We start from the raw sequence: 23,652 nt of genomic DNA on the forward strand, positions 1-23,652 counted from the left end.
TGTGTGACAATGGACTTGTTATATGAAATATTTTGTAGTGTAATTTGTTATATTGGGTAGTTAAATCTGCCCTTGCAGAATGTGGTGTTATGATTCGTAGTCTGTGTGTTTGGTTCAATAGGTTGTGAAATCCAATCTGTTTCTTCAGAGGGTAGGAGGCAGAAATGGCACAGTGCAGAGGAAGCCTTCAGACATCTTTTTCTGTATGCAGGAAGCCAATATAAGGGAAACAACAAATTGCAACGCCTTATAGTTTGTCGAACGGTGATCATGGCACTAATCCTCAGATCTTGAGCATATATATGGACCTCAAGGAGCAGGCATTCAGGTTTTCAGTCTAGGGAAGCGTCCAAGAGCAAAGTCTCTAAAGCACAGCTCTTCTTTTCCATGAAAACCAATGCCTCCTCCCAGGTCCCATTTCCATCACTGTTGTCTGCCCCCTGGCTAGAAGTATCCTCAGTATCCTCACTATCATTCTATACCTTCCCTTCCCTTTAAGTCAATTCATCAACAAGTTCGGATAATTCTGCTTCCTTCATACTTTTCCACATCTGTGTTTCCTTTCTAAATTCACTGCAACCACCTTCCTACTTTGTATCTCATCTATAGTGAGTGAGCTGTTGTGCACTGATTGGCTTCCTCCTCCTTGACTCTTCTAGTCTTGCTTCTTTGCATTCACTAAATTTGAGGTGACTATGTTAGCCTGACACTCAGGTCAGTTCCCTATCTGCTCTAGCTTTTCTCATATGTCCTATATATTGGACAAAATAGACCCCCAAATTTCTTGAGTTTTCCCAGGACATCTTGAGAATCAATATTCTTGGCTCTACATCTTTGCTCAAATTACTACTTTTGCTTTGAACACCCTCTTTATCATCTCTGCCTGTTAAAATCACACTTATCCTTCATGCTTATTAAATGTTGTTTCCATTTTATAACTGTACTGATTCTTGTCTACCAGAAAGGACTTCTTCCCACCCCCAAATTCCTCCCTATCTCTTTCTCTGAAATTCCTAAACCCTTTTTCACTTACCTTATTTTACTAAGTTTTATTGCAGCACCTACAGCTGGGACTCAAGCATTATAAATGTGATGCATGTAACTTAAAACATTTGTATCCCTTTAATATTTTGTCATTAGAAAAAGAAACAACAACAGTAACAGAACCCGTAAGCTCTCTGAGGGTAAGGAAATGTCATAGTCATTTTTGTACTCCCTGTGTTCATTCTTTCTTTCCTTCTTTCTTCCCTCCCAACGTTCACTTATTCACATGTTCATTTTGCAAATATCTATTATGTGCCTATGCTGTGCCAGCATGGGCTAGAAAATAAAACAGGTCTGGTTCCTGTCCTTCCAGAGTGTACTGCTAGTCTACTACACTGTTGAACAGAGCAGTGTAGACAAAGCTGTCATTCAATAACTGTTCATTGGTAGAATGAAATGGAGCTGAAATTAGAGTTTACTCTGAGAATAGTCATAGTCTGAATCCCTACTAGGTTTTCTATTCTTTATGCAGCAGTGAAATCTACCTTGACTGGCTGTTTTCACTTTGAATCCATGAAAAGCAATTAATAAGAGTAGGACCATTTTGCTCAGCAAGGTTAGGCTGGCCCTCACGATCCATTTAAATATAGGGACAGAACACTAATGACTTTCATCACTTGGCAGAAAAAAACGCCTTTTTTAAACTTCTGACGCCTACAGACAGGTCTAGGCTAGTTTTAGATGCACACGTTAGAAAATTAAGGAAGCTTTCTTTCAAACCCGAGTGTGGCCAAACCACCAACATGACTTCTATTTGAATTGTAGAAATTGTGTTGTTCTTCATATTAATGCCTTTGCTACCTTTCCTAGATTTCTTCCAGCTTCTTACCTGCCTTCCTGTGACACCCTGCTTTGTGCTATCTCAAGGATCACTTTGGGAGGACATTCAAGGCACAGAGGCACAGGAGCCACCTCTACACACAGGAAATGTTAACGTGAAAAACCCCACCTTTCGCCTCACTCCCTCGTTTGCCCAATATCACTTTACCTTCCCTTCTCTGGGCGTTTCCCGGGAGCACAGAACCACTCACTGTCCTTAGAAGCAATTCATTTCCTGTCCCACCCCTCTAATGGTCCTTCTGGACTCCTCTTTCTGGAGCTGAGAAACACTAAAATAAAGCCCCAGTCTACGCCTAGACAGGCACACAGGTGCTGCGATGTGGCCTCATTTTTGCAGCTCATAGTTTATTAAGGAAGGAAGAGTAAGCACTATAGTAATTAAGTGAAAATACATTCTTTGGTTGTATAAAAAATTATATAAACCTGGCATCTGCGAGGGCAAGCCTTTCTAAGCCTCTGAGGCTGTGCATTATTCCCCAGAGCCTTTAGAGGGCAGCAGCGCACTGGCTGACTCCAGGCCGGTTTTAGAGAGGGGAACTCCCAACCAGAACCTTCCTCCTGGTCACCATGCCAAAGGTTGATTTGCCAAGCTCTGGCCTCTCAGGCTCTTTCTTTCTTTTTAGTTCTCTCTGTCTTTCTCTCTCTCTCTCGATCTCTCTCTCCTCTCTTTCTCTCTCTCTGTTAAAATTATACACTCTGATGAAGTCGCCCCTCAACCGGAAAATGAAAGCTCCAATGAAAAAGTTAGACAAGCCAACAACAACAAAGAAAGAAACCAGGGAAAACGGGAAAAGGGGGCTGGTGAGGGGGAAGGACTTAAGAACAAGAAAAGGGCAGATGTTTCGTAAATATATGCAAAGCAAAACTGGGTGTACCCTGAACACTTCCACAGAGAAACAGACCAATCATTGTGCACTTCCTCCCGCCACACTGGTGGAGCTCTGCATTCAAAACAGAAAAAAGTGTGGCCGCAGGCACCCGCCTTTCAACGGTCAGCTCTGACATCCTGACTGAACATCTCCCAGTTGTCCAAAGAGAACAAAAACATTTTCATCTCCCCCACTGCAAACATTTCTGTTATGTGAAAAAGGCTGCTTCAAGAACTGGGAGGGCGGCGTGAGGTGACTGGCCGCCGAGTTAGCCAGCAGAACCTTCTGGTTTTTAACTCCCTTTGTGCTGGCCCTGGCAGCAAGTTTTGGGCTGAAACATAGCAGTGAGTAAGGCTGTGGAGGATGTTGGCTCTTTCTTAACTAGACCATATTGTACGTGGAAAGAAATATGCATTAAAACATATTGATGAGATGGTAGGTATTAAGCATGTTAAATGCATGGAAATTAACCAGACCGGCGGCATTTGATGTATATATTTCACACTCCCTTGCACATATTGCACACATACAGTGATGGCAAAGCTTTCTGCAACATATGGAAAAATAAATATTTTATCTGTGTGAGCTCTTAGCAGTCTCCAGGGTCTGTTGAGAGAAAAGTGCTCTCTTCTGTCTCCCTCTCCCAATTTTCTCCCTTCACTGGGCTCCCACCCTCCCCTGTGTGCTAAGAGGCCTTCCACTTATCAGCCTGGTTGGAGAAGATAGACTCAGTCAGAACCTCCTTCTTGATAAATAATTAGTCTTGGCTCATGATAATTTAGAACAGTGATGCTTCCTTCAGTCTATTTTGGAGAGGTAACTGTTTCCCAAACCCTTTCCCACAAAATAACTCATGGAATAGGCGTAGTAGAGCGTCTGGCAGGGGAGACAGGGAAGGTGGTAACAAACCACCCTGACAAGGGGTGGCAGCAGAAGCTACATGCCCTACGCAGGTAAGTCTGCATCTCTGGGCATCATTTTCCTCATCTGTAAAATGGGAATAATCATCCTTTTTCTTAGGGTTGTTGTGAAGAATAAATGAGATAAACCATGTAAAGTTAATAGTGCTGGCACATGGTAAAGGGCGCAATAATGGTAGCTCTTTTCTTTTTCTTTTTATCAAAGATCTTTTTTTTTTTTCCATATACAGTCTGAAATATTTTCACTGAACAATGGTAGCTCTTTTCATAGAAACCATTAGTTCTGTGGCTTTCATCATATTAGCTATAAGAAGACCTTTCTTTCATCTCACCAATCTCTTTTAATGTCTTGATTTAGGGCAGGGGAAATGTATTGTTATTGTAGCAAAGGTGGAAAGAGTGTTAGGATAAGCAATCTCTTCTTCACCGTTTTGATTGCCCTGTTTGCTCTCCTGACACCTTCTTTTTGTTCACATTTGTCACTTCCATGGCTGTACCAAGAGCTCCTTGAAGTCCATGGTCAAACCAGCTGCACTTGGCTGCACTGCTATAGAAGCCCATCAAGCCTGAGCACCAGGGTCTACATTGAAACCAACATACAGCATTTTGCTTATCATTTTTTCTTTTTAACAGTTTACCCTTTCACTATTTGGTCCACCATTGTCACATCAATTTAAGATGTTTTTGTGATAAAGCATATTATTCTCTCAATTAAAAAAAATACTTTGCATTTGTAATAGTTTGCCTTTATAAAGTTTGGTAAGTTCCCACCCAGTGGGTATAATGCACAGGTACATATGGCACACTTCTTGGGTGAAGAACACAACTATTCTTTTAATTTCAAAATATTATAGGAGTACAAATGTTTTTAGTTACATGGATTGAGCTTATTAAACCCTATTTTGAGACAGGCTATAAGTTGCCCATCACCCAGATAGTGTTCATTGTACCCTTTAGGTAGGTTTTCACTCATCCCCTTCACGGCCCTCAACACTGCTTGATGTTCCCTGAGTTTTACCTTCCTCTGAGCACATGTGTGCCCATTGGGTAGTTCCAATTTAATATCCAGTACATGTGGTGTTTGTTTTTCCATTCTTTAGATACTTCACTTAGGATAATGGTCTCCAGTTACATCCAAATTGTTGCAAAAGGCCTTAATTCATACTTCTTCATGGATGAGTAGTATTCTATAGTACATTTTGTTAATCCACTCATGAATTGATGGGCACTTGGGTTGATTCCACATCTTTGCAATTGTGAATAGTGCTGCAATAAACATTTGAGTGCAGGTGTCTTTTGATCAAATGACTTCTTTTCCTTTGGGCAAGTGCCCAATAGTGGCATTGCTGGATCAAATGATAGGTCTACTTTTAGTTTTTTCAGAAATCTCCCTACTGTTTTCCATAAAGGTTATACTAATTTGTAGTCCCATCAATACTGTATAGAATTCCTTTCTCTCTGCATCCACACCTTTTAAAAACATTAAAACGTTTTTGAACTTTTTAATAAAAGCCATTCTAACTGGGGCAAGAAGATATCTTACTGTGTTTTAATTTGCATTTTACTGATGATTAGTAATGTTGAGCATTTTTTCATATGTTTATTGGCCATCTGTCTATCTTCTTTTGAAAAGCTTCTGTTCATGTCTTTTGCCCACTTTTTAAGGGGGTTGGGTTTTTTTTCTTGCTGATTTGCTTGAGTTCTTTGTAGATTCTGGTTCTTAGCCCTTTATCAGATGCGTAGCTTGTGAATATTTTCTCTCATTCTGTAGGTAGTATATTTGATCAGTTGATCCTGTCCTTTGCTGAGCAGAAACTTGTTAATTTAATTAGTCCCATTTATTAATTTTTGTTGTTGCTGTGATTGCTACTGGGGTCTTAGTCATAAATTATTTCCCTAGGCCAATATCTAGAAGAGTTTTTCTAATGTTTTCTTCTAGTAGTATTATAGTTTCATGCTTTAACATTTAAGTCTTTATGCATCTTTAATTGATTTTTGTGAGTGGTGAGAGATATGGGTCCTATTTCATTCTTCTGCCCATGGCTATGCAAGTCTCCTGGCACCACTTATCACATAGGGCTTCTTTTCCTCACTGTGTCTGCTGTGTCAAAAAGCAGTTGGCCGTATGTGAATGGTTTTGTATCTGGGTTCTCTGTTCTGTTTCATTGGTCTATATCTCTACTTTTGTGACAATACCATGTTGTTTTGTGTTATTATAGCCTTGTAATATAGTCTGAAGTCTGGTAATATGATGCCTCCAGATTTGTTCTTTTTGCTTAAGATTGCTTTGGCTATTCAGGCTTTTGGGGGGGAGGGGCTGTCACAGTGTGTGACAGACCTTTTGGGGAGGGACACAATTATGAGAGGGACTTTATCTAACAAATGCAATCAATGTAACCTGGTTCTTTGTACTCTCAATGAATCCCCAACAATTAAAAAACAAAATAGTGGAAAGCTGTCAATTTCAGTGTTTTTTTCTTTTTCTTTTTTTTTTTTTTGAGACAGAGTCTTATTTTGTTGCACTTGGTAGAGTGCCATGGCATCAGGGTATTTATTAGTTCAGTTTTCATTCCCAACTCCAATACTGACTGGACTTAGAAATCCTCACCCCTTTCCTTGTCCCCTCAGTTTATATGATTTAACACTGAGATTGGCTAGGTGTGGTAGCTCACACCTGTAATCCTAGCACTCTGGAAGGCCATAGCAACCTAGAACTCTTAGGTTTAAGCGATTCTCTTGCCTCAGCCTCCCAAGTAGCTGGGACCATAGGCACCCACCACAACACTCGGCTATTTTTAGAGATGAGGTCTTATTCTGGCTCAGGCTGGTCTTGAACTCATGAGCTCTGGCAATCCACCCACCTCGGCCTCCCAGAGTACTAGGATTACAGGTGTGAGCCATTGCACTAGGCCAATCTCAGTGTCAAATCATGTAAACTAAGGGGACAAGAAAAGGGGTGAGGATTTCTAAGTCCAGTCAGTATTAGAGTTTGGAAGGAGAAATGAACTAATAAATACCCTGATCTCTCTCTCTCCCCACTCTCAAATCTGTTGCTGATGTCTCCTTTTGGCCCAATTCAAAGCAAAACTAGAAGACAAGAGAAGTCAGTCTCCTGGGTCACAAGTCAAGGCAGAGAATGATTCTAGGGATGTGTTGGGGGTGGAGTGGGTGGCAATACTAATCAGTATACCTATTCTTTTCTTTTCCCTTTTACTCTAATATTTTCTGGGAGGAAGGACTCTTCCTTCCAGAACCTAAGAACCTAAAATCAGTTCTCTCTTAGTACTCAAGTACTGATTTTGCAAGGAAATTGAATGTAAGTAAGCCTAGAACAGTGCCTGACACATAGTGAATGATTAGCAAATTTTAATTCATTGAGTAAATGTACTCACCTCGGTTGTGCCAGATAGTACATATACATTATCTCATTTAATTATTACTACAATCTGAGTAAGTAGGCCCAGCCTGTGAGCATGGGTATATAGGTGACATGGGGGTAAGTAGTGTTAAAATCTAACACTCACCATCCCCACTCAGCTCCAAGCCTTGAGACCAGGCTCAGAGCACTGTCAACCCATGGGAGGGATACACTTCTGCAAATAGGTCATAGTTTTAGACTTTATCCCCCTTATTGAGTTTTGTACCTAGCAGTCTCTGTAAGTTTCATTATTACCTTCCTTATATATATGAGGAAGCTGAGTTTTCTCACAGCAGAGAATGCAAAGATTATAATCCAATCTGCCCATTGTCTGGGGTCCGTGAGAAGTGAAAACAGGCACTGACATTCTACACAGATGAAATACTTCCTATGGCAGAAACAGATGCTCACTTGTACACTTCTCTGTGGTTTTCAGGAAACATCAGGTTCTGATTTCGGGGTCTGGATCTGGGTTCTCTGCAGCACGAGAAGGTAGTAGTGGTAAAGACTCTTTTCCCTCTTAAAGGATAGAGAAACTCTCATACAAGTCTGCATTCTAGTCAGGCTGTGCTATTTGCACCAGCATAGTTACTCTGGGATGAAGAAATACTCAGATACGGGAATTTCTAAGGCTCTCTTGGCACTTAAACGTATGGATGAATGAAGTTATTATACAAGTATGATCCTCATGTGGGAGTGTACTAAAGACATTCTATTTTTGATCTTCTTTCATGTCTTTAGTCCCCAATTCCTCAATCTTACTAGTATTGCAGAACACGCTGATGGTTCCCATACCCATCCCTACCAGGCCTGTCTATCACTTGATCTCAGTTACCATCAATGATGATTCAGGTGGCTGAAAGCAGTAGAGGCAACAAGCAACAGAAAAGAAAGCAAAACTCCAGCTTCATTCCTTTGGGTTTGAGTTATGTTGGAATAGCTAAAGACGTGACATAGAAATAGGAATGTGAAAATCCTACCTGAAGCCTAAGAGGGATGTTAGTCTCCCAGGTTTAGTGTTTTCCAGTAACATAGAAGTCTGTAAAACACCATCCCATTACCTGCCTCATAACATACAGGAAAACTTGTGAATACAACAACTAGAATGAATTCGCATTAAAAAATATATATAGTTAAGTTACCTTTCATGCATAGCCTCTAAATTGTTCAAATTTTTGGCTTTTCTAGTGGGGAAAAAAGCATATATTCATCTGTCATTTTTAGCAATGATTAATGAATACTTGGTACTGATGTTTCATCAGTATTTTCCCATAGCTATCATATCTCCTCCCCTAACTTACTTCTTCACCTTTCCTTGCAAGGGCTGCACTTCTCTAGCATAAATGTCCTACATGGAGGGAACCACATAAACTACACAGACTTGTGCATTCAGAAGCAGAGTTGGGCTGGATACAGTGTCTTGGAGATGTGGTGGAAGGAACCCAGGGCCTCAGGGGAAGTATCTTGGCTCCCTGGAGTGTCAAGGAGAAAATAGCATGAGGGGCTGCAGCTTGGACAACAGGTAAACACCGGCAAGAGAAGCCGGCTCACAGATTTGACTGAGATGGCATGAGATGACACGCCATCATGAGACTCAACAGAATGGCCCAGAAAGGCAATGAGAAGCAAACAAGTGAGGAAGATGTGCTACCATGTCGGGCAGAGGCTCCGATGCCCAAGGAGAGCAGCAGCAGTCCCTCCAGGCCCAGTTTGGTGCAGCCCTCTGTGAAAGGAAGGATGCTGCACAGGGCATGCACTCCAGGGGGGAGCTGATCAATGTGGACACCTCAGGACTGAGTCTGGCTGCCTTGCTGCAGCCAAGAGATGGAGACATGGGGAATTTCCCTTGCTTTGACACACTGTGTGTGTGTGTGTGTGTGTGTGTAATCAAACAAAATGAATTAAGAAGTCTTTCATTGGATGTGTATTGTACTCACAGTAGTTTCCAAATAAGTGGTGTCACTCTTCTGGTAAATCACTCCAAGGCTTGGACCTAGTGCAGATGTTCATTGGGGCAGGGAACAGAGAGTGGCTGCATCTAGATCAGACAAGAAACAAACAAAAATAAAGTTGTTAAAAAAACAGGTGTTGGTGAGCACTTATTTTGATATAGAACTTTGGGACTTCCATGACAGGCTGGTTTTGCATCTTTGCACCAGAGAAGGGAGAAGAGAGAGGATGTTGTTCAGGCTCCATTTTCAGGGTTTCCACCTGACTGCCTGTGCAGCCCGAGACATCAGTATCACCCTGCCTGCAGGTGGAGCGGACTTGGGAGTTAAGTTGAGGGTGAGGGGAGGAGAAGTGGCCACACTGTCCTTCCATCTTGCCACCACCATTCGTTTTCTTGTGTCCTTAGTTTTCATTTATTATGCTTATTCATTTATTTTTGATTGACAAATATATTTTTGATGTAAACATGATGTTTTGAGATATTTATACACTGTGGATGGGCTACATATCAAACTAATTCAAATATGCATTACCTCGCATATTTATCTTTTTTGTGGTGAGAACACATAAAATCTACTCATAGCAATTTTCAAGTATGCATCATATTGTTATTAAATATAGTCACCATGATGTACAATAGATCTCTAGACTTACTCCTCCTAACTGAAATTTTGTGTCCCTTGACCAACATCTCCTGGGCCTTTGGGAATTGCCATTCTACTCTCTGCCTCAATGAGTCGGACTTCTTTAAATTCCACATAGAAGTGAGATCATGTGGTATTTGTCATTCTGTGTGTGGCTGATCTTGCTTAACATTATGTCCTCCATAATCTAGCATCACCTCCTCTTGTGATCTAGTGTTCCTTCTCTAGACTTCCCATTTCTGGACACAGGTATTATCTCCATCCAGTTACTTGAGCCTCCAATTGAGGGATCACCTTCAATTCCTCTCCCCTACTTTTCACATCCAACTGGTTGCCAGAACCTGTGGTTTTTAACTCTGGCAAGGACTCCTATGAAAGTCTCCTACATGGCTTAACTTTTTCCAGTTCTCCTTATCTTTAGCCATCTTTCACAGCAACATTTCATTAATTTTTCTAAAGTACCATTCTAAACACATCACTCCTTTACTCACCAAATCCTCTTTGCTTATTGAATTAAAGTTAAACTTCTTGGTTTGGCATCCATGCTGCTACAACGTGGCTCTAATCTAATTTCACACTCTTATCTCTCCACTCCATTCTCCACTCCAGCAATGTCCTAGTCTAGCCTACCTATTCATGGTATTTTCTCCCTTCCCCCAATGTCTACATATAGTTTCTTTAAGGGCCATCCAAATCCCACCTTATATAGCATTTTCCAAAGGACAGTACCTTTCTTGAATGCTTAAGCACTTTTCCATACTACTCTCTTTGCACATTCTACCAAGTCTCACAATTATTTGTGTAATTTGTCTTTTTGTCTTTAACTTTGTAAACTCCTTGAGGGCAGAAATGATTTTACTCTGTGTATCTTCTATGGGCAATGCCTTGCATATAAGCTTGTGCTAAGTTGGTATCTGCTGAGCTGAATTTAAAAGGAATAAGGAGGCTCAGTGCCCATACCGCAGTGGTTATGGTGCTGGCCACATATACCCAGGCTGGCGGGTTCAAATCCAGCTGGGTAAGCTAAACAACAATGACAACTACAACAACAACCACCACCACCACCTATCCGGGCATTGTGGCAGGCACCTGCAGTCTTGGCTACTTGGGAGGCTGAGGCAAGAGAATCACTTAAGCCAAAGAGTTTGAGGTTGCTGTGAGCTGTGACACCACTGCACTCTATGGAGCGTGACAAAGTGAGACTCTGTCTCAAAAACAAACAAACAAAAAAAGGAATAAAGAATTTTGGTTAAAGTCATGAAAATTGAGACTTGAAATGGAAAGAACTTTAAGCTTATCTGCTCCAACCATTTCATTTTTCAGATGAAGAGATTAAGGGAACTGATTTGGTCAAAGTCACATCCTTGTTAGTGGATGGGCAAGGAAAATTGATGTAAAAGGTCACCAATCTCTAAGTATCTATGAGTGCTCACTTGGTACCAACAGGCACAGCAGACCATCAAGAGTGACTAGACCAATGACAGTGAGGTGGCTAGCTTGCCAAAAAAAATTGTATCACATATTCTCTTCAACAAATTGAACTAAAACACATCTTTTTATAGTTAAATAATGTCTTAAAAATGAGGGTGAATTTTTTTTTTTTATTGTTGGGGATTCATTGAAGGTACAATAAGCCAGGTTACACTCATTGCAGTTGTTAGGCAAAGTCCCTCTTGCAATCATGTCTTGCCCCCATAAAGTGTGACACACACCAAGGCCCCACCCCCCTCCCTCCAACAGGAAGGCAAACTTTGGTAACATTACCAGCAGAAATTATTACAATGATATTATAAAGACCACCAGGGTAATAAACTCAAGCTGAAAGTCACAATGAAAACATTTCATATACTTTGGAAAAGCTGTAGCTTTAGCTGGAGATCTTGGGGAGAACCTGCTGCAGTAATTCTTTGGTTAAATTCATGGAAACAGAAAGCACTGGCAATCTGCTACTACGGCATGTTCACACTTCTTTCTCTCCCTTTCTACCATTGCCCAGTGTTCACCCCCAGGTTTGTTCAAATTTGTACTTATTTTCCTTTTCTTTACTAATTTACTTATAGCAAGACATAGATGACTGCCCCCAAATCTGTCCTAATTTTATCGCCTTGTTCTTCTCTTATGATAGAAGAAACAGGAATTGTTTAATCTCTTCTCTATCCTTATCCTGAAACAGAACTATTTTCTCTCACCCAAAGATGAGAAGCCCAGCAAAACATGCTGTGGGGGTAATAGTGTTTACCTAGGTAGGAAAACAGACTTTTCCAGGGAATCTCAGGAGTTTTTACTTGACCAGAAAAGCTCAGTTCTTAAATGTTAGCTACAGTATTTTTTCATCTGTCTCTACCGGGTGAGCATTTGACTCATTGTTACTCACCAGAGGAAAAGTTTGGTAGAATTCATCAAATTCTTTTTGGCCAGTATGGTGAAGCAGTGCTACGGATGGAGGCATCTGTTAACTACCAACACCCCAGCAGCCACATACACAAGTTGGGCTCAAGAGTTCTTTACTGTTTTTCTCACCCATTATATGGCTGGACAGATGGGTGAGAACTTCCTTCTTCTCATTAAAATCATAAAGGAAATTGCTGATCAATAGTACATTGCAGGGAAAAAATTACTCAGCAACATATAAATCCTTCGTGTAATTAGGTAAGTCTATATTTTAAATACATCTAACATTTTACTTAAATTATGCATTGTATAATTAGAGCTATACTCTTCTTGTATTTTCATGAAGCCCTTCTTTCTCAGCCCCACATCCTCCTGCTATGATCTTACTTTCATTCTTTGGCAAACTGTCACCTATCCCCATATTCTTATTTGCCCTCTTGCCTTAGAGAAGCACATCTGAGGGCCTCCTAATCGGAACTGCTGCATGGGGTGTCATATTTTATCGCTCACAGCGTGGTGACACTCTAAAAAAGACCCAGTGACAGTCACTTCATAGGGTGCCATGCTTATGGTCCTCTTTTAAGGACCTCCATAACCAGTGTACTTAGTTTTTAAGTCAAAAGGTAATTTTGAGGGGTTGCTGGTGCCACAAATTCTCCCTGGAATCTGAAAATGTAGCTGTTCTCTCTGCCTTTTAACATCATCACTGTAATAAAGAGATCTGCTTTTGGAAACCAGCTGGCAAGTTTCTTGATGGTGTCAGAGGCAGAAGAGATGGTGAGGTCATTACTTCCCTTCAGCCTCTCATCATTGATGTCTCTGTAGATCCGTCTGGAAGCCCCTGGAGAGCAGGGCTGTTATGTAACATGCTGCCACATATTACTGTAAGACAATCTGTGTAAAGGTCTTTCCGTATAGCCTGGTCCCATTCCTAGGAAAGCACACCAAATCATTTTAAATTTATAGAGGGGGAGGGACTGCTGATTAAAATTTACAAAAAGATAATAGTAACAATAGCTACCATTTATTGGATGTCTAAATTTTACCAGAGACTGAACCAGGCATTTTTGCATATAAATATATTCTTACTGAATCCTCACAGCAATGCTAAGCTGTAGGTTTTAGTGGATCCATTTTACAGATGGGGAAAAGTGAGATTCAGTAAGCTCATGTAATTGGTCCAAGATGAGAAAGGTAGCAGATAACGAAGCCAGAATCCAAACCCAGATCTGTCTGACTCTAAATCTGTGTTCTTTCCACCATACAGTTGTCCCTGGATTGCATGGACACATTTCTAGTTACTTCTGTGATGTCTGCACAGAACTAGCTAATGACCTCAGAGCAGTCTTTAACTTCTAGGTAGCTCAGCTTTTCTGTGTGTTATTTCCATGGTAGCGAGCCTCTAGAAAGATTTGGAGCACAGACCTCTGGTGAAAGAGCTATATCGGAAACTGTCGATAAGTATAGTTCCTTCCTTCCTCCTTGCTAATTGAAGATAAGAATTTTTTTTTTATCAATCTTCTCATACTCTAATGAACAAATGATTGGCCCAGCATTTCTGATTCAGCACGTCTGGGGTGGAGTCTGCACTGGTCTGGGTACCTCAGGTCTTATGTCTGACAGTCTCCTTCCTGCTGAGGGCTGTTTCTGAAGAAGGAGTTCAAGCTGAGTAACTTGGCTGCCAGCTCACAGGGCGTGACTGGCTTCTGATTCTGGGCCGGTTTGTTAGGTCATCAGGCATTACACAGAATTGATGGAGTTTCTGGCATAGAGCATATTGTAAAAAAAGAAAGAAAGAAAGAAAGAAAATCATTTCTAGATCCCCAGGGCTTCTCTCCCTTTTGGAAATTCAAAATGATGATGTCTCTAACATGTGAAGTTCCTATTTTTTACATTATTGTTAATTTTAACAATAATTATCTGGTAATAATTCAAATAACACCTTTCCTCTGAGAAATTCAATGAGCTTTACTAACCTTAATTGTCTTAACAGCAATTCCCACGTGTAGATAAAACTGTCTCAAAGATCACAGTAAATTTAAAATTGTTCCACTTCCCTCGTTTCTTTGCCCCAAATGTAGCGGTGAGTGAGTGGTGAGGGGGTACTAATTGGCAAAGACTCACTACCTTATCATTTGAGGCCTAGGAAATTTCATAAAGCCGGGCAAACGTAAGAAATAATGAGCAGAAAGGAGATTGTGGGGAATGCAAATGGTAGAGAGAAAAAAGAAGGAAGAATTAAAAAGAGTAAGACTAAGAAAAGAAAAGGTGAAACCACAGAACTAGCTGATGACCTTAGATGAGTCACTTAACTTTCAGGTAGTTCAGCTTCCCAGCTGTGAAAAGACGGGGTTGATTTTATGATTTTTAAGGTCCCTTAAAACTCTAAGAGTCCCCTGAGAAGAAAGATGTGGGAATTAAGTAGCTCATCAACCTGTTAAACTATTCAACCTGTTAAAGAAATCTATTTGACTTTTAACTTTTTAACTAATTACCTGAAACAAATTCCCAAGTCTGTATCACTAATCCCACTCTCTGGAAACTGGTGAGAAAACTATTTAATGAATAAGGCACCGAAGCAAAGGCATCACGGCCAAGGTAATCAGGAACCTCATCTTCAGCCTTTTGATGCCATAAGTGCTCTTTTATTTTTCAAATTTTAGTTCCTTAATTAATCACCAGTTAATACCCATGTCCAGAAGAAATACCTGCGATGGCTTGAAGACCCCGGGGGATGACCCTGCCCCTAGAAATTGGAATCACAATCCCACTGTTTGTCACATTAAATTTATGTTAATTTTCTCCAGAGAAAACTCTTGATTCCTCTTTGACAATTAACAGACTTAGTTAATAAGAATTATACATCCTGTGAGCCTTAGCTTTACCAGGTACAGTTGATTCTTGCTTAAAGTAAGAGATTTTTTTGGATCAGATTATATATATGTATATATGCACACACACACATATATCTGATTATCTTCTGGTTTTAAGAAATAGCTGGTCTGATCCTACAAAACCCTCTTGAAGTCTTCCTGTCCAGAAAGCTGCTACAAGTGCTGGGAATATGGCCATTTAAAACTCCATAACAAAGATTCAAACATGATCATGATTTATGGCACAGCATGTTACTTGTAGTATCAGAGTTTTCTATACTTTGCCCCTTGTACTGAGTTTGTTTTCTGGACTAATCATTACTGTTTGAGGCTAAATGGAAAAACAGGTACTGAGAAACATCACAGTGACATTCCCCCATGTAACAACCTGCCACCGTCTCCATAGCAAACATCCTTTCCCTTTTCCTCCTCTCATCACAGTTAACTAAATGCTTACCATGTGGCAGGCATTATGCCTTTTCACACATAACTTTATTTCTTTGAAGGTGGGAATCACATTCACATTTTACAGATGAGGAAGCTGAACCTGCCACTTAGGAGAGGTACAGTGATTTGCCATAGTTCATGAGACCAGAGGGTAGCAAAGCAGGGTTTAAGGTTAGGTTTTAACCACCTATACCAGCTCGTAACCCTGAACCGCTGACCTCCTGTCTTCATGCCACTCATGGTTGGATTCTCTGTCGTGACACTCTACTGCAGTGGTTCTTAACCTTCCTAATGCTGCGACCTTTTAATACAGTTCCTCATGTTGTGGTGACCCCCAACCATAAAATTATTTTCATTGCTACTTCATAACTGTAATTTTGCTAGTTATGAATTGTAATGTAAATATCTGATATGCAGGATGTATCTTCATTGTTACAAAGGGGTCGCGACCCACAGGTTGAGAACCTCTGCTCTATGCCTTTCTGAACTTTTTTTTGGAAGCTCTCAAAACCTCCTCCACTTGATTCACATTTTCCCCGTCTACATTGCTTAATACTTTAATCTACAAACCCATTGCCACTTCTTTTCAACAGAGCTGACCCCCCTCTTCTTCAGCTACTGTTTAGCCCTCATACTCAATCCCAATTACTCTTTTGAGGCTTCACATTTGACCTCAAATATTCCAAATCCAGAATGCAAACTCACTTTTTCTCTGAGGCATAAGGAACTTACTGGTTTCATCTGTTCCATTAGTAGACCCCAGCTTGCGACAGGTTATCTTTGTACATTTTGACCTCACCCCATGAACAACCATTCAGCACTACCCTTCATAACCCTGCAGATTTCCTATCTCCCCTAACTTCTATGTGCAGCCCCTTCTGCATTCTTCAACCATGAATCTATATCCTCATCTACCGTTCACTCCTACTCTCTGTACAAAAAACACCTACTACACAGGCATGCTATCTGGCCCCTCACTCCTGCTCACTGTTTCCAAGTATAATGCAGTTTATGGTAGTTTTTCTTAGTTTGTTCTACTTTTATGAAGCCCCACTCTTTATTCTCTTTTTTAGTTGATGAGCTTGCCTCTTACTTTATTCATTTATTTTTTTAAGGTGAGCAGGGAACTAAGGTAATTGAGGAAGAGAAAGACTTACAGGGTAAGAAAGTTTACAGAGCAGGATATGAATGGTATAGGCAGCTAATGGGCCTCCCTTGCCAGGGCAAGAAGGCAAAGAAGGAAAGAGGCCGCTCATCTCCTGCTTCAATCAGAGAATCTACACCCTCGACTATGCAGGGTTGGAAAGCCTGTTCCCTCGGATCTCCTCCAATGTCTCTGAATTCTCGCCATTTTGATCACTCGGGGCATATCTATGCCTTTTTCCACATTTCCTTCTCATCGTGGAAGTCGTCCTCTCTACCCTGATCCTATCCTCCTTCCCTTGGGGATGTATTTAATCTGTAGTTGATGGCATGGTCATTCCTAATAGTACTAGATTAACCGTTACAACACCGTTTTTTGTTCTGATTTCAACTCTTGGCCTTCAGAATCCTTTCAGGTGGTCTTAAAGTTGGTTTTATAAGAAACTAGAACTTCAAGATAGATCTTAAAAAAAGTTCCTTGGTCAAATAAATTTAGGAAACACTTCATACTGTATGCCCATTTTGCAATCTCATAAATGCATGTAGGATATGAAAGGGGCTGAAGACCCAATTTTTGCCCAAGTTTACCTCATGACAGATTCCTCATACCCTCCTTTTTAATGGAACACTTATTAACCTGAGAATACAGTTAAGAAAAATATGCTTAATGGATTTTCCTTGATTTCAAACTCTTTAGCCTGTGCTAAATTTACTGAATCCATGTCAATAAGCCCTCTTAGATTTCCTTTCCATCAATACTTCACTTAGTCTAAGCCAGTTCACTTACAGGGTATCATTCGCATCTCTGAGCTCCTGAACATACCGTTTTGGAGACTTGGAATGCTTTTATCACCCTTTTTCTCATCTAGTCCTTTTCTTGCCTTCAAGGCCCATATGTAATAAGGTACCCTTTATGAAACTTTTCCTTGTGAAGACTGCCTTGGCCCAAACTGACGTCTGCTGTTCACTTAGTATTTATAAAAATGATTGTAATTTAATGCCTGTTTTCTGTATGATTGGTGTGAGTGTAAATCCTCTTGGGCAGGGATCTTGTTTTATGTATTATAGAAACTTCCCCATCTGGTGTAGCGCTTTGTGCATAGTAGGATGTTATATTTGTTATTGATTTCCGTAAACTTTGAGGCATGATAGGTCAAAACTTGATTTCTGTAGCTAATGGGACACTTTAGGATGTTGAAGGCCTGGGTAAAATGTACTATCACCTCACTCAGAAAAAATACCACCCATCATCACTGTCATCACTCCCACAAAATGATACCACGTGTGTCTAAGGCATTGGATAAAGGTTACACATAGAAGGAGAAAGGCAGCTTTGTTCTTAGGTGAAAGTAAGAATCTACATTCGTTGACACCAGATGAGGAGAGGATTAAAATAATGTAGGAATGTCAAATGGACTATGAAAGCAATCACTAAAATAAATACCTCTTCATGAGCATTGAATCACAGTAACTTGATGTGGACAAAAAGGCTATTTTCCTACACAAGATAGTCAGGGGTCCTGTGGGAGGATCTCTTGGTTCCTACTGTGCTTGGTGTACAGAGCATGTTTCAACAACACGGAGAATGTGCTGCTGGCTTCTGGGCATATTCCAATTTGGAGACACGTTACACTGGAGAAACCAAGGTAGCTTGGCAACCACTAGCACAACATAAATCCCCCCAACAATGAATTCTGTAAAACTTTTAAGGCTTCCATTAAAATTAAATTTAATGGAATTAAAACTTTTAATTCCATTAAACTCTTTTACTGCCACAGCACACAAAAGCAGAGAGCAGGTTGTCTCAGACTGGCGTCTAAGAACTAGAGGGGGCTTTGCGTTTTTCACATTGGCTCTTCTGAAGTTGGGACTTTTGTCAGTTTCCTAATAGTGAATTTGTGTTGAGCTAGGACTAGAAATTCAGTTTCCTGAAGTCTAGTCAGGGAGTTTTATTATGTGACAGACAGGAGTATAGCTTTCTTTCATAAAAGTGCATATGACTTTCACATTTTAGCAAAAGAGAAAATACATTTCAATATAGTTTGTGGAGTGTTTTACTACCTTTGGATAAAAAGTGGTATACCAACAGGAGATTTAATTAAAAAACTCTTTTATAAATAAGAATGTTTACTTACGTTTATCTTAAACTAGGCATAGATTTCATTATGAAACATGAAATAGTCATGTTAAAAAATTACATAAATAGAAATTTTTATGTTAGTCCTTGGTTAAAATTCATAACAATGTATGAGAGTATATTTTAAATTCTGGAATTTTTATCGCAGGAGACTGTTGGGTGGGTGAAGCTAGATGGTTTAGATATTTTTCTGTCCTATCCATACTTACGAGTCATCTTTCTGGACATTTTACATATTTTAGAGTGAAAATGAAGGGTGTAACAGGCCCCTGGTGAAGGACTGCGGTTTTCTGAGACCCATGGTAAGGTGTCTTGAGTTTCTTCTTTTTGTAGGAAAAACAGTTTATGTTTATGTTCAGGGTGAAGACTGAGATCTTTGTATCCATTTCCTGGATGTTAGCAGAACTTAATTTGAGACGAAGGTTTCAGCAGAAAATGCTTTTCCCCCCAAACGCCATAGTTGCCATCAAGCATTGTGTCAAATCTGAGGGGCAGCATTAGATGGAGAATCAGAAGGTCAGCTTTTTCTGCCTGGATCTGATAGAAACCAGCTACTAGCTTTGTGACCACGGTCAAGTCACTGACTTTTCTAAAACTTATTTTTCTCACTTATAAAATCGTGGACAAGGACTCACTTATAAAATCGTGAATGATGTAATACCCTCAAGCTGTAAAACCTCTCACTGATAAAATAGTATTGATAAAACATGTGGCTTTGTCTGCCTCATAAAGTTGTGGAGTTAAAATAAGCTGATATGCGTGCATTATATATGACAGAGTGCTGAATTAACGTAGTCTGGAACAACCAGGAAAGGGTCCCCCGCCTGTACGGGAACTGACAGCCAGTCTACTTCCATTCAGGTTTTGGGAGAAGGTAGAATGAAGCACTGGCATCAGCTCAAAATTCCACTCCCTCCTCTCCCCTCCCCGCACTCTGCAGAGCATCACTTGAGGAAAGTTACTTGGGTGGGTTAGCCAAATGCTCAAGTTCCAGCCTTTCTGAGTCTAAGGCACAGAGAATTCCAAGCCACTGCACAGGTGACAATCACTGTTCTCCAGGTGTGTCTGAAACACTGGGGGACCCTAGGGAGCGGGGGTCAGATGTCACTGCTCCTGAAGCCCAGTTTCCTGCTGTACACAGGTCCAACCCACATAATTTCACCTGGCAGCCCCCGGAGAGAGAAGTGATCCAGAATTAGCAGGAGCCTCCTCTCTTGATAACCTAAGTGCTCTGATTGAAAGGCAGAGGGTATCAGGAGAATGGCTGTACTGAGTCAGCATTGATTTCTCCAGCCTTTGTCTGTGTCTGGTTTCTGTCTTGTTTGGAGGTGGTTACTGTACTACAAGCAGCATGAATCATGTCTCTGTTAAAAAACAGAGCTTCAATTGTCTTACATAACCCCTGGTAACTGAACGTCTAATAATAGCAAGCCATTTCCAGGTAGAGAATCTGTCTACCTCCCAGACACACACACACACACTCTCTCTCTCTCTCTCTCTCTACTCCCAAAGCCTCACAGTAGAGTGAGACAGACAGGGAGGAGGCAGTGGGAGAAAGGGGAAAGCATGATTGAATTTTTTGTATTTTAAAATGTATTGAATAATCATGTATCATGGGATCTGCTGACCAATATGTTTAACTGAGTTAGTTTAATGAACTATAGGAAACAAGAATTCTCTAAAGAATTGAAATAGCAAAGAACCCCAAACATACTAGACAGACACCTTCTCTAATGCTATCCTACTGTATAAAAACCCCAAAGCCCCAAAACAGAGTGGTGTGGACATTTCACTGGATTGGCTGCTAGCTTGCACTGGCTAGATTTAAATTTCCAAAGGATTTTTTTTTCTTCTTTTTTTTTTGGTTTATCAGAGAGTGATATTCCAAAAGATTGTGGCATTCAGAGAGTGAAAAGCCACTGAAAACATGGCCTCAGTTAGCACCAGGCAGTCCCTACAGTGTCAGGGGCTGTTACCTGAGCCACTTTCATTGGGGGAGGTAACTCTGCTATCTGAGGACTTACCCTTTTCCCATGTGCATACCCTCTGGTCACACTACATGCTGAGAACCCCACTCAGCCACCTGTTAAAGTGGTTAGGAAAAGTCAAAATAGGAGCAGAGCCTGTGGCTCAAAGGAGTAGGGTGCTGGCCCCATATGCGGGAGGTGGCAAGTTCAAACCAAGCCCTGGCCAAACAAAACACAACAAAACAAACAAACAAAAAAAGTCAAAATAACAGGAGAGGCTGAAAAAAATGACTTTCAGAAAATGAGACAGGGAGGGCCAGGTGTGGTGGCTCACGCCACCTGTAATCCTAGCACTCTGGGACGCCAAGACAGGTGGATTGCTTGAGCTCAGGAGTTCAAGATCAGACTGAGCAAAAGTGAGACCCTGTCTCTAAAAAATAGCTGGACATTGTGGCAGGCACCTTGTAGTCCCAGCTACTCAGGGGGCTGACTCACGAGGATTGCTTGAGTCCGAGAGTTTGAAGTTGCTGTGACTATGACACCACTGGCATTCCACCCAGGGCAAGAAAGTGAGACTCTGTCTCAATAAAAGAAAAAGTTAAAAAAAATAAAAAAACAAACAAAAACTGGAAAGGGGAGAGGGGAGGAGGGAAGGGGATGGGTGTGCTCCCATATAATTGGGCACAATGTAAGGGCACAAGGCACACCTCCTGTGTGTAGGACACAGCTATAACAGGGTCCTCACCTAACAGATGCAAACATTGTAACCTAATTGTTTGTAGCCCCATGTTAATCTGAAATTAAAAAAATAAAGAAAATTGGAAAGGTAAGTTTTCTTTAAACTACTCATTTGGTGAAGAAAAATTTACAGAGTCTGGATGGTTTATGAGAAGGCAACAGGATCACTTGAATCCAGACCCCGGTCTTTAAAAGTTTTTGAGGAAAAGAAACAATATAAATTTCTAATACATATGCTTCCATTTCTTCACTGCCTCACCTTCACCATCCTAAGAAAAATCACTTCAAGGCTATGTTTTTGGTCTTTGCAATCCCAGGAGCCAAGTAGCTAGATACCATATAAATTGGACTAGGAGAGGACTTTATGGAAAATTACAGATGGAGGCTACATTGTGCCACTCCAGTCAGGCTAGGACCACAGAAGGAAAACTTTCTTCTCTGTTGTGATTGTTCAGTAATGTGAAACAGTGAACTAGACTAGTTCAAACCAAAGAATGTCTTAGGATATACCCACTTTGCGGACTAGCACCTGGCTATTACAAAGGCACGATGAGATAGTTATGTGCCAGAATGGTTGTGGGTTCCCTCAAAATAGGATTTACTCAGTCTATTTGCTTTTGGAATACTCTGCAAACCCATAAACAAAAGAGTACTGAATTGAAGAAAGAAACCGGAGAAAGAAAAAGAAGAAAAAGAAAAAAGGGAGGAAGAAGAAGGGAAAACCCATACGTCCCATTATTCTTACCTGCAAACCTGCCTGGATTTGACAAGAAAGCCTTTCCTACTGTTCTCTGGTGGTTTTTGCAACATGCTGCAAGGACGTGGCTTCTAGAGGAAATGAGTTCTAGGTTTTTCTCACAAATATGCAACCAAACACAGAACAGTAGGGATCTTGACCACTACATCACCCTAACTCACAACAGGAGCAGGGCGGTGGAATATGGCTGTTGGAACTAGACTCTTTTGCTTATTTCATGTGCTCTGTGAATTAAATCATTCTTCGAGTTGGTATGCTGGTGGACTAAACGTTTTGATAAAAACAGCTATGAGACACCTTCACGAAAGACTTTTTACTCTAACTACCATGAATATATTGCTGAATGGTTCCTACTTCTGAGAGAGCAGGAGGTTGGCCTCTTTTCTTGGCCTCAAAACCTAGGCTTTTTCTAAGCCTCTGTGAGGCATACCTGAAATGGCGGAGTAAGCTATCAGCCAATTCCTTTACAGTGGTGGGTTTGGCACCATTTTAAACTATAAAAGTGTGTTATTTTTCATTGCAACAGTAAGAGTATTTCTGGATTACTGCTGACAGGCAGATCATCATAACCATATGTGGCACAACAAAGCAGAAGCCAGAAGACATTGTATCAGAATCTTGTAGTTAATATTTTCAAATTATCCAGAGATTTTTTTTTTTTTAATAGAGAAATGGTAGATGCCTTTCCCAACCCTTTTCAACAACCACTTACTGAACATCTGTTGTCCTTGATGGACTCTTTTTCACAGAAGGGAGCTAGGCTATGCCAGACGCTCACCATGTTCTTTCTCTTCTAACAATGAAGAAAATATCAGTAAAACTCCAGGTATAGCTGCTCTAGAAGGAGGATCAGTATGGAGTAACTGGCCATCTTGGGATAGTCAGAACCGGGAGATTGTTGACAGTCGGTGCGACTGACCTACAGAGGCCCAGCAGCCAAGGACTTTCCAAGGACAGTTTAGAGGAGGTAAATGAGCAAATCTAGTCTCACCTCTTTATACCTTCCAACAAATACCTGGAACTTTAGAAACTTGAAAATTCTAATGTGACCAAGATGTTTTCATAGGTATTATAAGATTCATGTAAAAAGAAGGCATATATGTTGATCTAGTGGGCTTCTTTGTCTAGGAGAACACATCTTAACTTTCAGAATCATTTATAGGAATGCAATAACTAATTATTATAACATAAACACTTCAAAGAAGTTAAAAATAGAAAAAACTAGCCAGGCATCATGGTGGGTGCCTGTAGTCCTATCCAGTTGGGAGGCTGAGGCAGAACAATAGCATGAGCCCAAGAATTTGAAGTTGCTGTGAGATATGATGCCGTGGCACTCTACCCAGGGCAGCAAAGGGAGACGCTGTCTAAAAAAAGAAAAAAGAAGTCACACAGTAAATATTCGAGGTATTTTTCCTTGTATACATGGAAAAATATTAGGGGAATAATTCACCCTTTCTTTGTGTATAAGCATCTCTTCTCAAATCAGATTTATGCCTAAGATAACAGCATTATCA

The 23,652-nt window shown here is 40.6% G+C and overlaps 1 protein-coding gene across 11 annotated transcripts in view; it reads right to left on the minus strand.

Moving 5' to 3' along the window:
• Nucleotides 1–23,652, minus strand: part of ZBTB20 (zinc finger and BTB domain containing 20) — an 838,943-nt gene that overhangs the window by 65,266 nt on the left and 750,025 nt on the right. For 10 of the 11 annotated variants that reach the window (XM_053565344.1, XM_053565346.1, XM_053565343.1 and 7 more), the window contains one exon: nucleotides 9,029–9,129. The gene's annotated coding sequence lies outside the window, so the exon portion shown is untranslated. Of the gene's footprint in view, nucleotides 1–9,028; nucleotides 9,130–23,652 lie in introns of those variants that run through there. The other variant, XM_053565355.1, reaches the window with a different exon arrangement.

Source organism: Nycticebus coucang, chromosome 16 (genome assembly GCF_027406575.1).
Source record: "Nycticebus coucang isolate mNycCou1 chromosome 16, mNycCou1.pri, whole genome shotgun sequence".
In the NCBI taxonomy this organism is placed as follows: domain Eukaryota; kingdom Metazoa; phylum Chordata; class Mammalia; order Primates; family Lorisidae; genus Nycticebus; species Nycticebus coucang.